The sequence below is a fragment of the Lepus europaeus genome, chromosome 4 (genome assembly GCF_033115175.1).
Source record: "Lepus europaeus isolate LE1 chromosome 4, mLepTim1.pri, whole genome shotgun sequence".
Taxonomy (NCBI): domain Eukaryota; kingdom Metazoa; phylum Chordata; class Mammalia; order Lagomorpha; family Leporidae; genus Lepus; species Lepus europaeus.
This window is the reverse complement of record NC_084830.1, coordinates 154,361,743-154,378,220: the sequence shown is the minus strand read 5'-3', so window position 1 is coordinate 154,378,220 and position 16,478 is coordinate 154,361,743. Positions and strand designations below refer to the sequence as shown.

Genomic DNA, 16,478 nt, shown 5'->3' with positions numbered 1-16,478 from the left:
CATGTGGGATGGTGGTGTCGCATATTAACCCGCTGTGCCAAAATTTCTTAGCCCCTAAACTATTTTTATAGAGAAAATTTTCTTCATCAGTTAGAGTTCAGCCTCATTATTTGAAATTTCCATATTTGCCTGCTTCCTAAAATTTATTTGTAACTCCAAATCTGTGGCCCAGGCTTAATTTTGAAGTGCTGTCTGGTGTTCCTAAAAATGAGAGAGCTGTGATGTGTCTTATGAAGAAAATGCATTTTTAATAAGCTCAGTGGATTTATGATAGGATGCTGTTGGCTGTGAGTTCATTGTTATTGAGTCAGTAATATATGCTAAGTGAAGTGTTTGAACACACACACACACCTACACACCCACACCCATCAACATGGTTATATATTGCCTGCTTAGTGAAAATCTTGTGGTGAGGGCCACTGGAAGGAACCCACTCCCCTTGTGTTTTTCCTATGAGCAGTAGTTCAGTGTCTGATAATTCTAATTACAGTGGGTTTATAAGACATAAATATTGCAAATGAACTGCTTTGGTTTTCCTAAGGTACTACTGCGGAATATTGTTTTTAATTAGTATAAAAATATTCATTAAAAAGTGGTGTGCTATGAAGTCTGATGAGACCATTTTTGAGGGACACATTCATTACTGTATTTCTAGTACCTAGGCTAAATCTGGCACAGGGTAAATACTCAATAGAATGAATCAGAACTTCTTTCCCTGATGGTGTACAGTTTAAATTTGCTATTATTGTTATGATTAGGGTTTGCAGTTAAGTTTGTGGTTATGGGTAAATGAGATGACCTGCTGTAGAAGTTAGTGTGGTGAGGATTTCAGTAATGTGAAGTTAGTGTGACCTCTGTTCAGGCTTTGATTCCTGTCATTCTTTTTTTAAGACTTACTTATTTTATCTGAAAGTCAGAATTAGATAGGAGAGACACACACACATACAGAGATCTTCCATCTTCTGGTTCCCTCCCCAGATGGCTACAATGGCCAGGGCTGGTCCAGGGCAAAGCCAAGAGCCAGGAGCTACTTCTAGGTCTCCCACACAAGTGGCAGGGGCCCAAACACTCGAGCCATCTTCCACGCTTTTCCCAGGCCATTGCCAGGGACCTGTATCAGAAGTGGAACATCTGGGAAACGAACTGTACCTGAGCCCGTGTGGGATGCCGACATTTCAGTGGGTGATTTTACACAGTGTGCAACCATGCCAGCCCAGATTCTTAAAGACAGGAGATAAGGGAAATCTGTGCATCTTAAAATATAATACTTAATAGGCTGACCATTTTTAAATTGAACATTTCTTTCCCTTCTACCTATTAAGACACCAATGAGAATGTAGATTCAATTGAGAAATTGGGAATAGATGACACAAAAGGTGTTTTGAAAACCTGTGAAACAGTTCTATCCTGTCTACGGAGAACAGTCAAACCTCGATTAATTAGAATATTAATTTAATTAGACTTCCAGTAATATTTATGTTTACTGAGGAAATTTAGATTTTAGTGAAGTTTCTCATTTAAAAACTGGCTTAATTATGCCAAATTATAAGAGTGTGTTTTGATACTCCATGCCATTATATAGTAGCTTTCTTTTTTTTTAAATTAATTAATTAATTTATTTATTTTTGACAGGCAGAGTTAGACAGTGAGAGAGAGAGGGAGAGACAGAGAGAAAGGTCTTCCTTTTTCCGTTGGTTCACCCCCCAAGTGGCTGCTATGGCTGGCGTGTTGCGGCCGGTGTGCTGTGCCGATCCGAAGCCAGGAGCCAGGACCTTCCTCCTGGTCTCCCATGTGGGTGCAGGGGCCCAAGCACCTGGGCCATCCTCCACTGCCTTCCGGGCCACAGCAGAGAGCTGGACTGGAAGAGGAGCAACCGGGACAGAACCGGAGCCCCAACTGGGACTAGAACCTAGGGTGCCGGCACCGCAGGTGGAGGATTAGCCTAGTGAGCCGTGGCGCCGGCCTATATAGTAGTAGCTTTCAAATTGTAGAAATGTTTATTGACCACAACCCAGAGTAATGATTTTTTCATGATTTATTTATTTATTTGAAAGGCAGAGTTACAGAGAGATGGAGAGAGAGAGAGTGAAAGTGAGAGAGAAGGAATGAGACTTCTGTCCGCTGGTTCGCTTCCCAATGGCTGCAACAGACAGGGCTGAGTCAGGCCCAAGCCAGCAGCCAGGAGCTTTTTCTGGGTCTTCCATGTATGTGTGTGTGTATGTGTGTGTATACATGTATACATACACATTCATTTAAAGAATGAAAATATCATTAAGTATGACTTATCTTTATTATACATGCGCACCATATTTTCTGTTCCACACTATTTGTAAAACACTCTTGAGACCCTTTATATTCGCTTACTTTCCCGCTAATGAATCCTGATCCCCAGTTTGGAGAACACTAAAAGATCTGGGTGGTAGTTTTTAAAAGCTGGAAATTCCTGGATCTTAATAGGAATACACAGGGAAATGACTGAAATCAAGTTGTGAAAATATAAAATGTGTCGATGATAGTTATAAAATCTTTCTAAGAAAAGCTTCTGTAGTATGTAATTAGAGAAATTGATCTCCATTTTTGACATTATAGTAAATGATTTAGCTTTTAAAAATAAGTGTTTATTCTTTTCTTAGACAACTACAGTTGAGCTAATGCCAGAAGCAGTAGCTGGGACACTTGGTGCTGTGGAAGCGTGTGCTGGAAGGGCCAGCCCCCACTTTAGGAACAGCCTTACTCATTTACACTCCAGGGAGGTTTGAGGACGTACATTGTAGTGACCTTTTTATAGAGACTGAACGTAGCATTTGAAACACTGCATGAATAATTTCATATACTAATGGACTTTTCATTTGGAATAGTAAAGCAGCAGGAAATCCAGTGCTTTGACAAGTAGCATTTGAACATAAAATTTGATTCTCCAATTTCCATTTGCTGTGACTTTGTTTTTGCAGAAATATTGAATATCGCGGTAACCATGAAAAGGATATCTGTAGAAAATCTTGATGCTCAGTGTTATGGGGTACTCGGCATTTCCTTTGCAACAGGATTTTGGAAGCCAGGAATAATATTACTAGTCATATAAAAAATTAGAGTTTGTCACTGGTGTGCATTTGAAAATTTCAGTGAGGTCTTTATGGTGTTTTTTGGGAATGTGCTATACTGGTACATGCTCAGATTGCTTTCTGTGTTTTGTCTGGTCACAGCCTTAAGGAGGTCAGTTGGCTCCGTAAAACCCTGCATTACTGGCTGTGCAGATCAAAGAATCTGATTTTCTGTTTTGTGGATTGATCAGTGGTCATCGGATGAGACATATGCCAGCCTGCGTTTCTGCTCTCCTCATCAGAGCGCGTCTTATTTTCTCTGTATTTCGCAGCTCATTTTTTTCTATATCAGTGGATGCTACCAGGTCAAAATTATAATTATTTCTGAAAGCAAGGCAATTAATTGTTCATATTTGTTTATTCTCAGGGGTAATTTTAAAAAGCATACTTTTGATGATTTTCCTGTCTTTAATTTAGATTTCTAAAATAAGTCAGCTGAGAATAATTATAGAAGCAAATATTGTTGTAAATGCTTTATTACTACTCATGCCTACTCATGTAACTTTATGCACATTGATCCTATTACCTGTTTATTAGTTTTGGTAGTAGCAGAAATAAGGTTTTCAGTTAAAGGAACAATTTCTCATAAAAATTAGAATATCATTAAGCAGTATAAGTAATTATTTTGCATTACAGGAAACTTTAAGCATGGCATATTTTTGTGAGACTTCTCTTGGGAGTGTTTGTTTCTATGGATGCATAGTTTTTATGTTATTGAGATGTATTTTTCCATTTTCCACCTGTATCTTTTGACTTGAATCTTTTCTGAGGCAGATTTTCAGTTTTTACTGTTGGCCACGTTCCCAGCTGTCATCTATTGCTGGGGCTGTTCCTGGGTCTTTTTAGCAACTTGTGTTGCTACAACAGAAGCTCTGAATCTTGTAACTGATTGTATTTCCATTTTCTGCTTGGCTACTAAGAAGATAAAGAGAGAAACTTGTGTGTGTGTACTGAACTATATGGTATATTAACTTTACATGGTTTTATTTCTAGCAATACTTTTTTTCCTTCCTGGTTTCTTTATGTAAGTCTTTCTCCAGTCCTTTTGTAGTGCACACATTGTAAATTGCCCTAAATACTTTTTTTTGGAAGGAGATTGGCTTTTAAATAAATACAGATGCTACTTAGTTTTTAGGATGTTTCTAAGAATTATTTAGAAAACCACGCAGTGATTAAGAAAAAAAGTGTTCTTTTCAATGTTCTTAACTTTTTTAGGGTCAGATAATCATTGGATAATCTATTGAAAAATACTGAGTATCTCTTCAAAAAATGCTAAGGGTATCTAAACTATGAGTTGTAGAGACACTTAGTATGTTTCTGTCCCATCATTGAAAATATGCTGGCTTTGACAGTGGTTTTTAGAATGAAAGCTTCTTGTTTGTTGATACTAGAAAATGTTTATTAAACTAAAGCCTACATACAGAGAATAAAATGTGGAAATACATAAGCAATATATTGCTAATCTTTGAATTTTTCAGTTGATGAAAGAACTTTAATTATTTATTTTAAATATTTTAGGTGGTTACTTTCATGATACCAAGCAGCATGCATACACTTGTCTCTTTGATACTTCTAAAATTTTTCCATTTTAAAATTTTTTAGAAAAAATTATTTATTTATTTGAAAGAGTTACAAAGAGGCAGAGGCGGAGAGAGCGAGCTCTTCCAACCGCTGGTTCACTACCCAAATGGCTGAAAAGGCCAGAGCCGGGCCGATCTGAAGCCAGGAAACTGGAGCTTCTTCCAGGTATCCCATGTGGATGAAGGCGCCCAAGGACTGGTGCCATCTTCCGCTGCTTGGCACATTAGCAGGGAACTGGATCGGAAGTGGAGCAGCCGGGACTTGAACCAGTGTGCATATGGGATGCTGGCACTGCAGGTAGCAGCTTTACCTGTTACCCCACAGCGCCAGCCCCTGCATTTATCTTTTAAATCTCCATCAAATATGATGAGATTTTAGCTCATATTCCCAGTTCTCCATCTTTCTTTAAATGTTTTCATAGTTATTATGTATACTTCATGTGTTACTTACTGTGGACACTTTAAAGTTCTCCCCTGTGTTTCTTGTTGTAGTCAGTTTTCACCTTAACTCTGCACTGCTTGAGGTGCAGTTACTCTTTCCCCTGTCCTTCCCTCTACCTTACATGTGCAGCGGGAACAGTTGAGCTTCTGTCAGTTGTTGTGTTATTTTAACACTGTCGAAGTCAATAACATTTATTTTCTTTTTTTATGACATTCCTCTTGATTTTTTTAGTAAGATTCGTTCTAAATGTTGAGACTCAATTGAGCATACTTTGATGAGCTCTAGAACCAAGCAGTATGCCAGGGTTACTTTTCTTTCCTGTTTAGCATTCTGTAGCCCATTTTTGTTCCAGCTAAGGGAAAACAGATTTTTTATCTGAAAAGCTGACCGAGAAAGAGAGAGGGACAAAGAGCCAGCAAGCAAAGAGATATCTGAGAGAGAGAGAGAGACAGATTTTCCATCTGCTGGATCATTCCCCAAATGGCTGCAGTAGCCAATTGTGGACCAGACCAAACCCAGGGCCACAAGCTCCATTTGTGTTTTCCACATGGAGCCAGGCTCCCAAGCACTTTTGGCATTTTACACTGCTTCCCCAGGTGCGTTAGCAGGGATCTGGATTGGGAGTGGTGCAGCTGGGTCTCAAACTGGTGCCCTTATTGGATGCCAGCATTACAGACAATGGCCTAATCCTCTGTACTACAATGCCAGCCCATAATGTATTATTCTTTATTCTGTTGTACTTTCCAAAGCTTCTGAGGAGCTAGCTGTTTTCATCACCCCCCCCCCCCCCGCCCTTTTGGGAGTATAGTTGCCTTTCATGTTAGATATGTTCACTTATCTAGCGATCCTTTAAACTTTAAAAAATTTTTTTTTGTTTGTTTAATTAGTTTTACTTACATGAAAGTCAGAAAGAGAGTGAGACTGGGACAGATCTTCCATCCTCTAGTTCACTCCCAGGGGCCTGCAACAGCTGGGACTGGGGCAGACTGAAGCCAGAAGCCTCCAGGTCTCCTGTGTGGGGTGATAGGGACCTACATCCTTGAGCCAGGACCTCCTGCCTCCCAGGATGTGTGTTTGCAGGAAGACAGAACTAGGACTCATTCCTGGATTCTGAATTCCGGCACTCAGGTAAATGAGGCAGGTGTGCGAAGTGGTGGCTTAACCACTGCTCCACACATCGGCATCACTGCTGATGCTGGACTGTCAGTTCCTGTTTGAGAAGGAAGGATTAGGTTGATATTTCTGGATTTGGATTTGCTTTGTTTTTCATTTCTTCATAAATCTCTGGGAGCTGTGCTAGGGCTTACTTACTAGAAATGTTCAAAATAGAAAGAACTTACTTATTGATGTATAATATGTATTTAACCATACTAGCTTGTGGGCAGTGTGCTACATTCAGGGATAATAAGGTGACATATAATAGAATCCTTGTTATCAAATACAACGGAAAATTGTACTACTGTGCATAATGTGAGAATGCCATTATAAATCTTCTACCCTACTCCTGCTATTTGTAATTATTAAAGTAAGGTTAGATTAAGTCCCTTGCCCAAGGCCGCAAATAGTTGCTAGCTAAACTGGGTTTCTACGATTTCTCTTGTCTAATCTATGCTCTGTTAAAATGATAGGCAAGCAGCATGAAATGGTCTGGAAGCAGACAGCAAGGATCCCAAGACTTTGCAAATTTGGAGTATTGCAGCAGAGTATAGAACCTGGGTCTTAGGTGCAAGAGAAGGTTACCTTAGCTAAAGCGCAATCTTAGGCCGGCACCGTGGCTCAATAGGCTAATCCTCCACCCGCGGTGCCGGCACCCCAAGTTCTAGTCCCGGTTGGGGCACTGGATTCTATTCCGGTTGCTCCATTACCAGTCCAGCTCTCTGCTCTGGCCCAGGAGTGCAGTGGAGGATGGCCCAAGTACTTGGGCCCTGTACCCGCATGGGAGACCAGGAGAAGCACCTGGCTCCTGGCTTCGGATCAGTGCGGTGTGGATCAGCGCAGCGCAGTGGCCATTGGGGGGTGAACCAATGGAAAAGGAAGACCTTTCTCTCTGTCTCTCTCTTCTCTCACTGTCCACTCTGCCTGTTAAAAAAAAGAAAGCCTCAATCTTAGACAATTGCAGCTAGGTCTTCCTTTTAGGGGCTTGAAGAAATAATTGACCATGTTGGTGAGGAACGGAAGAAAGCCTATAAAATCAGAGTAGCCTCCATGTGACTCTTAGGACAGGGTGGTGGCACCCAGATGGACACTGCAGGGCCTGAATTCTTCCCACCGTCTGCAGGAGCTTGCAAGAGGATCCCCTACCCCCAATTTGAGCCTTCATAAGGGAATGCAGCCTAGGCCTTGAATACAACCTGAGCAAGTGACTCAGCTAAGCTGTGCACAGGCTTCTGATCCTCAGAAAGTGTGCGGTAATAACAAAGTGTTGTCTTGAACCTCTGTGTTGTTGGTAATTTGTTACTCAGCAATAGACTACTAATATATTTGGTCATGTCCAAGTAGATTGTATTTTTAGCATGTGTCATTGTGCAATAAACACAATGCTTTCCCGTGTAATTTGATAACAGTCCTCCACTGTGCCTTGAAAGTGTGACAAAGTCCACTTTTCTCTTCTGGCTTTGACATGATGAATATGCACTGATAATAAAAAAGGAACACAATGATACTTTGTCAGGGTGTGGCGATAGTGTGGCCTGTAAACTGTCAGGTTGTCCCTGTACCCCTGCAGTTGAGGATGCTCTGAGGAGCAGAGGGAGGTGATAGGAGCACCACATGCTGTCTGAGCTGCTCAGCTCATGCAGCAAGAAGGCAGCATAGCATCTGGAGTGAGTGTGTATGGCTTCATTTCTGCACAGCCCTTGTTGTGGATACTAAAATTCAAATTTCTTATGATTTCCAAAGGTTACAAAATACTGCTCATAACTGTTTTACAACTATATCAAAACATAAAGTCCATTCTTAGATGGAAGTCTGTACAAAAATAGGAATTGGACTGGATTTATCCTGTAGGCTACAGTTGATTGACTCCTGTTATTGACAAACATATAGGCAATTGTAATATTGTTTGATAGGTGCTATAATAGGGAAAATGCTAGCAATATTTGAAGCTTTTAAAAAGATAATATTTAAAATATTAAATTGTTAACAGTATTTTTAAAACCTTAAAAAAATCTATTCTTAGAAATTTATGTATATGTTGAACTGGATGGAGTACAACAGGAAATGGTGTCATTTCTCACTAACCACTTTTGTCATATTTATACTTTTCACCCTCATGAAGGTTAGTCTAGTCAATTTTCACTGATTTCTTGTCATGAAGTTTTAGAATATTCCAGTTTGGGAAATAGTTGCATTTTCAGGCATTAAAATCACTCCTTGACTAACCATTAAAAAAGAAAAAGAGAGAGAGACACACACACAGACACACATACACAGAGGGGGAGGGGGAGGGGGAGGGGGAGGGGAGAGGAGCTCCCGTTTACTGGTTCACTCCCCAGGAGCCCAAGGTGGCTGGGCCAAGTTGAAGCCAGAAGCTGGGAACTCAATCCAGGACTGTTACTTGGCAGTCAGGAATTCAAGTGCTTGAGCCCTCACCAATGCTTCCCAGGCTCTGCATTAGCAAGAAGTGAGCCAGGAACCAGAGCTGGACACTGACCTAGGCACTACAGTGTGGAATGTGGGCGTCTTAACTGCTAGGCCAAAGGCTCACGCCCTGTTGCATTTTGACTTCATTTTGAGTTAATTCATCGTTTCTTCCTACCTCTGTCTCCTCTCTTCCTGTTTCCAGGCTTGGGTCCTTACTGTGGACCCTCTTTTAAGGAAGGGAGTTGGAGTTCTATACTTGACTTTTCTCCTCACTCATTTTGCTATCCTTTGCCCTCCAGGGTTTATGTAGGGTGGAGGATGTCAAGGGAGGGACACTGAAGTCTTTCAATGTATGATATGCTTTTAAATGGTCTCTTTGTTGTGGGACTGTTTTGTATCTTCAGACCTTCCTGTATGAAACAAATCAACCTGCAAATATTTCTGTGCATAAACATATTTAGGTACAAACTTCACAGAAAAAGTGTTAGAATGTGTTTTAGATACTTGAGTCATTAAATAAACATAAATGAAAAATTAGTTGCTGAAGATAACACAAAAATTTGCCAAAGGGAAATTACATCCTTCTAAATAAACTACAGGATTCTGATGAAAAATCCGCCAGATAAGATGCTGCTCATTAACTGTTTAAAAGAAAGTAATGTTTTTAGGTAGATTTCATAGTGATGGTATAGTGAGGAAAACAGGAATTCTGACGTATGAAATTCAGTTTTGGAGTATGTTATGAAAAATCACAGTGAGGGGGTAATTTACATATAATACAATGCATAGATTTTATATGTAGTTTGATGGATTTTGACAAATGTTTACTTATCTATTTTGTCAGTGGATATTGGAATATTTTTGATTTTTGGCTGTTGTGACTAATGTTGCTATAAACATTGGTGTACAAGTCTTTCATTCTGTTGGGGCGATTCCTAAGAATGGCATCAATAGGTGGTAGCATAGGTGTATGTTTCACTTTTTTAAGAACATGTCACAATGTTTCCCACAGTCATATGGCTTTATAATCCCATGAAGCCATTTATAAGCTTTCTAGTTGTTTTTCATTTTTGTCAGCATTTGATATTGTCAGTCTTTTAAATGTTGGCCATTTTTTTTTAAAATTTTTTATTTATTTATTTATTTATTTTTTTGACAGGGAGAGTGGACAGTGAGAGAGAGAGACAGAGAGGAAGGTCTTCCTTTTGCCGTTGGTTCACCCTCCAATGGCCGCACTTGGGCCATCCTCCACTGCACTCCTGGCCACAGCAGAGAGCTGGCCTGGAAGAGGGGCAACCGGGACAGGATCGGTGCCCCGACCGGGACTAGAACCCGGTGTGCCGGCGCCGCAAGGCGGAGGATTAGCCTAGTGAGCCGCGGCGCCGGCCTAAATGTTGGCCATTTTGATGGGTGTGACATGATGTTTCATTATGGTTTTAATTTATTCTTGCATTATTAGAAATGACATTGATTACTACTTTATATGCTTATTGGCTTCATGTGTAAGTTATTTGAGAAATATATTCAATTGTTTCCATGTTTATAAAATGGAATTACCTTGGGGCTGGCGCTGTGGCATAGCGGATAAAGCCACTGCCTGCAGTGCCAGCATCCCATATGGACACTGGTTCAAGACCTGGCTGCTCCACTTCCGATCCAGCTCTCTTCTATGGACTAGGAAAGCAGTAGAAAATGCTTTTGGCCCCTGTACCCATGTGGGAGACCCAGAAGAAACTCCTGGCTACTGGCTTCAGGTCGGTGCAGCTCTGACCTTGTGGCCAATTGGGGAGTGAACCATCGACTGGAAGACTTCTCTCCCTTCCCCACCTCTACCCTCCCTTCTCCTCCCCGTGTAACTCTGACTTTCAAGTAAATAAACAAATCTTTTAAAAAAATGAATTACCTGTCTCATTCAGTTTCAGTGTATTTATACACACTTGTAGTTATGTCATACAATACTTGCATTCTCTAGTGTTTCTGGTAATTGTCTTAATGCTATTTTTTGATGAATGGGTGTTTTTAATTTTCATGAAGTTCTACTTATTTCTTTTTTCTTGTATGAAAAACTGAGAAGTTTTTGGTTACTTTGAGTCGCAGAGAAATCCTCTATGATTCTGACTTGGTGTTTAGCTCTAGAATCCATTTCAGATTGTTTATTCATTCTTTCATTCATGCAGTGATCTAGCATTCAAATTCATTTTCTCCATGTTAGAGAAATGATTATTCTGGCACCATGTTAAAAATGCTTTCTTGACACTATTGAATTGACTTGGTGCCTTAATGAAAAATCAGTTGTATACCTGTGGATCTGTTTCTGGAATCTGTATTGTTTCATTCATCTATTTGTCTATTTTTATGGAACTTCCACATAGCCTTGATTACCATAATTCTTTAATAAGTCTTGAAATTAGATAGTATGAGTCTGTTGACTTTGTTTTTCTTCTGTTGATTTATTCTAGATTCTGTATTTCCATATCAATTTTAGGACTGACTTATCGATTCCACCTGTGAACATATTGTTTGGAGTTGGTTGCTTTTCATGTAAGTCATTGACTTTATTGGCATAAAGTTGTTAATAGTAGTCCTTTATCCTTTTACTATTCATAATATTTTTTAGATATCTTTTTTCATTCTTGTTACTGATGGTTTGTATATAATTTTTTTGTGCATGATCATTTTTGCAAGAAGTTACCTATTTCACTGAATTTTTTTCAAAGTGTCAGTTTGGCTTCATTTCTCTATTGTGTTCTGTTTCCTACTGTATTGTATTAATTTTGCCCTCTGGACAGTTTCTGTGGATTTCCCTTTAGCGTCATTGGTATCTTCCTCTTTATGCAGTTTGCTGCTGAATGTATTCAGTGAAAATTTTCATTTCAAATGTGATTCTTTTTATTTTAGGTTCTCTGTTTTGTAGTTGTTGACTTGATTTTTTTCAGTTTGTCAGTTGAGAATTGCTGTGTTTTCACTTATTAAGATGATATTTCCCCTAAGCCCATGGAATATTAGTAATAGCTGTATTAAAGTACTTTCTCTTATGTCCAGTTTGTTCTCTTTCTAGCTTGACTAAAAAATTCTGTTTTAATATAAGCATTTAAAACTTCTATTTTCCTTCTAGGCACTGCTTTAGTTTCACTCTACAAAATTTAAAATCTGGTATTTCATTATTCTGTTAAAATTTTTTTCTGATTTCGTTTTCCACTAATGAAGTATTTAAAAGTGTGCTTAGTTTTCGGATGTTTGATGATTTTATAGCTATATTATAATTAATGATTTTGAATGCTTTTTTTGATCAAATAAAATTCTTGTAATATTCCAGTTATTTGAGCCTTATTTCAGAAATGGCTGGCATTTAATCTTTGTAGGTGAACCTTGAAAGAAAATTTTATTTTGTAGTTTTGGATGTTATACTTTTTTTTTTGGACAGGAAGAGTAAGAGAGAGACAGAAAGGTCTTCCTTCTGTTGGTTCACCCCCCAAATGGCCGCTACAACCGGCGCGCTGCACCCATCTGAAGCAAGGAGCCAGGTGCTTCCTGGTCTCCCATGCAGGTGCAGGGCCCAAACACTTGGACCATCCTCACTGCCTTCCTGGGCCCCAGCAGAGAGCTGGACTGGAAGAAGAGCAACCGGAACAGAATCCTGCGCCCCAACTGGGACTAGAACCTGGAGTGCCGGCGCCGCAGGTGGAGGATTAGCCTAGTGAGCCGCGGTGCCGGCCCAGATGTTATATTTTTTGAAAAAGATTTATTTATTTATTTAAAAGGCAGAGTTACGGAAAGAGAGAGGGAGAGACAAAGATAGAGATCTTCCATCCACTGGTTCACTCCCCATATGGCTGCAGTGGGTGGGGTTTTTCCTGACTAAAATGAGGAGCTTCTTCTTCAGTCTTTCTTCAATCTGTCTATCTTTAATTTTGAAGTTGTTTCTTCAGCTTAAAGTTGAGTCTTGCTTTTTAATATAGTCTGAGAATTTTTGCCTTTTTTGGAAAAAATTGGTCTATTGCAGTATATGTGTGTTTTTAAGTCTAGTGTAGTACTCTTTTGCTCTCATATGTCTTGTTTCTCTTTTGTTTTAACCAAATAATGTTTAATATTCAGTTTCATTTCTTTTCTTGGCTTTTTAGCTAATCCTGTTGTATTTAACTTATATATTAGGTTTGTTCTAAATATTATAGTGTATATTCTCAGCTTATTACTGGCTACTCAGGATTAATTTGGAACTATATCAACCCTTGGCAAATATAAGACTTTCAAAACTTCTCATCTTTTTCTTAATTATTTTTTGACAAAAATTGTATATGTCATGTATAGTATTTTTAGTTTTAAAGACTTTCTTATTATTTGATTGAATGTTGGAGTGACACAGAGAAATCTTCCATATGCTGGTTCACTCCACAAATGGCTGCAGTGGCTGAGGATGGGCCAGGCCAAGACCAGGAGCCTGGAACTCTTTCAAGGTCTTCCATATGGGTGGCAGGGGCCCAAGCCCTTATGCCATCTTGGGCTGGTTTCCCAGGTGCATTAGTAGGGAGCTGGATTGGAGGTGGATTCTTGGCGTGTGACCTGATGCTCATGCAGGATGCCAGCATTGCAGGTGGCAGCTTAACCTGTGTGTGGCGCCAGCCCTGTGTGCATGTTTTACCATAGTCATTATCATATACATGTCATTTTTTTGTGGTGTAAATACCTAAAATCTCTTTTAGATAGATATAAAACAGTGTAATCTTAAAACAGTGTAACTATTTACATTTAGGGTGTCATATATTTTACTTCCACATAAGTTATAAGTGACAGTAATGCATTATTTATATTTTAAGTAGCAATTTATTTTAAAGGAGAAGAATACCCATACATTTCCTGTTTCCAGTGCACTTCATTCTTCCTGACATTTCACATTTCCGCCTGGTTTCATCTGATTTACTTCTACTTAAAAGACTATTTAAAAATATTTCTTCTTGTGCAGGTTTGCTGGTGACTAATTTTTAAGCTCTCTTCATCTGAAAATGATTTGTTTCAAACCTTGTTTCAGGTTTGAAATATAATTCTGGATTGGAATTTTTTTTTAACCTGTACCCTTCATTGCTCAAAAAATACCTTTCTTTTTTCTTGTGGGACACCACTATTACTGATGAAAAGTTTAGTTTCACTATATGACATGAAGCTTTTTGGTCTGCTTCCAGTGATTGATTTTATGTGTGTGTGTTTGTGTGTGTGTGTTTTGGCTATGTTGTGCCTAGTTTTAGTTTCTTTGCATTTCTCTCTTATGATCGGATTGCTAGAGTATCTTCAATTTGTAGGCTGATATTTGACCAAATTGGGATGTTTTCATCCATCATTCGAAAATTTTTTTACTGTAGTATTGCTTTTCTTCAGTTAATGGGACTCATCTGTGATTTAGAAGCTTTGAAATCTTGTCTTCTCAAACATCAGGGGTTTCTTGAGCCTTTGACATCTTTGTTTCCTGACTGTGGGTCACATTTATTGCTTCTTTGCGTGTTCTACAGTTTGCAGTTAGATGGCTTACATTGTAAATTCAACATTATTGAGAGTCCTGGTATTTTTGAGAATGTTGACACAGTTAAGTTATGGGGAGCTATTCTTAATCCTTTGTAGGCTTGGTTTTCAGTTTTAGTTAGGCTGGTCTGGAGTAGTCTGTACTTGAGAGCATGGGCCTCACTTGTGAGACTTGGTCTTTGTAATGCCTCAGCTGGGTGCCTGGGATCTCCTTAAGGCTCCTCAGCAGGCTGCACCAGACCATAAAGTCCCTCAGTCCTGTGCAGCCTCCAGTATCTCATTACCCGTTATCTGCAGGGTGTTTCAGAGTATTCTCCTTTACACATGTCACCCAGTTTTCTGGCCTGCTGCCTTCTCATCGTCACCCACTCTGGAACACCCTCACGTTTGGTACTGTGTCCTGCAAATTCCACTCTTTCCAACAGCTTTAACTCTGTGGTCTGTGGTCTGTGTGTGCTGCCTGAGCCTCATGCTGAGGTCAGGAAATTATCCTGAGCTTGGGTGAAGGTGGGACCCACCTGTGTGTCTTTTCCCAGGGATCACAGTTTGGACTGCTTGTTATCTGATGCCTGCAAACAGATTTTGATGCCTGCAAACAGTTTTGTCCAGCTGTGTAGTTATCTACAACAGGAGGGGTTGTTCAGTATCAGTTACTCTATTACAGTTGGAAGCAGAGATCTCACTCAGTTTTACATATGGTAAACAGGAGCTCATAGTTTCATCCACAATAGATTTTGGCAAAAACCCAGAAACTTCATAAACAGGTTGTGTTGTAATTGTATTTTGGGGGTTGCTTAATATTAATTAGAAAATACTCAAAAAACCCTTTTAGATTATTATTAGATTAATATTAATGTAGTATTAAAAATAATAGTAGAAAACCCTTGTTATGGTTAAATTTTTAACCAATTTCAGAAATAGGAAGTCCTTGTCATTAATGCTAGTTTCTACATTAGTGGCTCACTTTTGAAGTCAGAGCTTCTTTAATGGCCAAAAAATAGAAATCCACTCAAATCTCTCAAGCAAACGAAAGTAGACCATGCAAAGTTATATATTACTACAGAACTGAGTGATGATTTATGGCTAAATTTTCTACAGGAAAGATGGATGCGGCAGAATCTTCAAGCCTTGAGCATTTTCCTGAACTTTAGTGTTTTCATCTGTGTATTAGAAAATTTCATATCTAATTTCTCTAACTTATACGGCTGATGCCCTCTCCGAATTTCTTAGTCTTCTGAAATTGCATTTTTTTAAGGCCCAGTTCAAAAGTTACATAAAAAATATTTTCCTTGGGGGATAACAGGAGTGTGCATTGTATTATCAGTTCTATGATGCTTTACTGTATAGAGTGAAACATGATAAATATTTGAAGAAATGAAGATCAAGTGAGAATGTGTATTTGAAAAGACCTTGAAAATTATTACATGTGAACATGAGGAAGATACTTTTGTTAAAATGTTTTACTAATTTTTAAAAAGTATTCTGTTTTTCTGGTTTTGAATTGAAGATTTTATTTTTTTAAAGATTTATTTATTTTATTTGAAAGGCATAGTTACAGAGAGGCAGAGACAGAGAGAGAGGTTTTCCATCTGCTGGTTCACTCCCCAGATAGCTGCAGTGGCCCGAGCTGTGCCTGTCTGAAGTCAGGAGCCAGGAGCTGCTCCTGGGTCTCCCATGCAGGTCCAGGGACTCAAGGACTTGGGCCATCTTCCACTGCTTTCCTAGGCCACAGCAGAAAGCTGGATCAGAAGTAGAGCAGCCGGGACTTGAACTGGTGCCCATATGGGATGCTGGCACTTCAGGCGGCAGCTTAACCTGCTATGCCACAGCGCTCGCCCCCTGAAGATTTTAGATTGGACTTTTGGAACTTTTTGAGTATCTTTTTTTTAAGGATTTATGTATTTATGTGAAAGGCAGAGATATGGCGAGAGAAGAAAGAAAGAGAGAAAGAGAAATAGAAATAGAGAAAGAGAAAGATGTCTTCCATCCGCTGGTTCACTGTAACAGCCAGAGCTGGGCCGATCTGAAGCCAGGAAGGAGCCAATAGCTTCTTCCGGGTTTCCCATGTGGGTTTAGGGTCTCAGGTACTCCAGCCATCTTCCACTGCTTTCCCAGGTACATGAGCAGGGAACTAGATTGGAAGTGGAGCAGCCTGTTCTCCAACTGGTGCCCATATGGGAGGCTGTCACTCAGGTGGAGGCTTAACCTTCTGTGCCACAACATGGCCCCAAGTATTTTATTTCTAATTGAGGTGATTTTAAG

General features: G+C 39.4%; 1 protein-coding gene across 12 annotated transcripts in view; it reads left to right on the top strand.

Annotated features, from left to right (window-relative positions):
- The window catches only part of CSNK1G3 (casein kinase 1 gamma 3), a 135,060-nt gene that overhangs the window by 17,939 nt on the left and 100,643 nt on the right, over nucleotides 1-16,478 (top strand). For 9 of the 12 annotated variants that reach the window (XM_062189251.1, XM_062189252.1, XM_062189244.1 and 6 more), the window contains exon 3: nucleotides 11,165-11,246. The exons of the other annotated variants lie outside the window; for them this stretch is intronic. The gene's annotated coding sequence lies outside the window, so the exon portion shown is untranslated. The remainder of the gene's footprint in view (nucleotides 1-11,164; nucleotides 11,247-16,478) is intronic. 12 annotated transcript variants of the gene reach the window in all.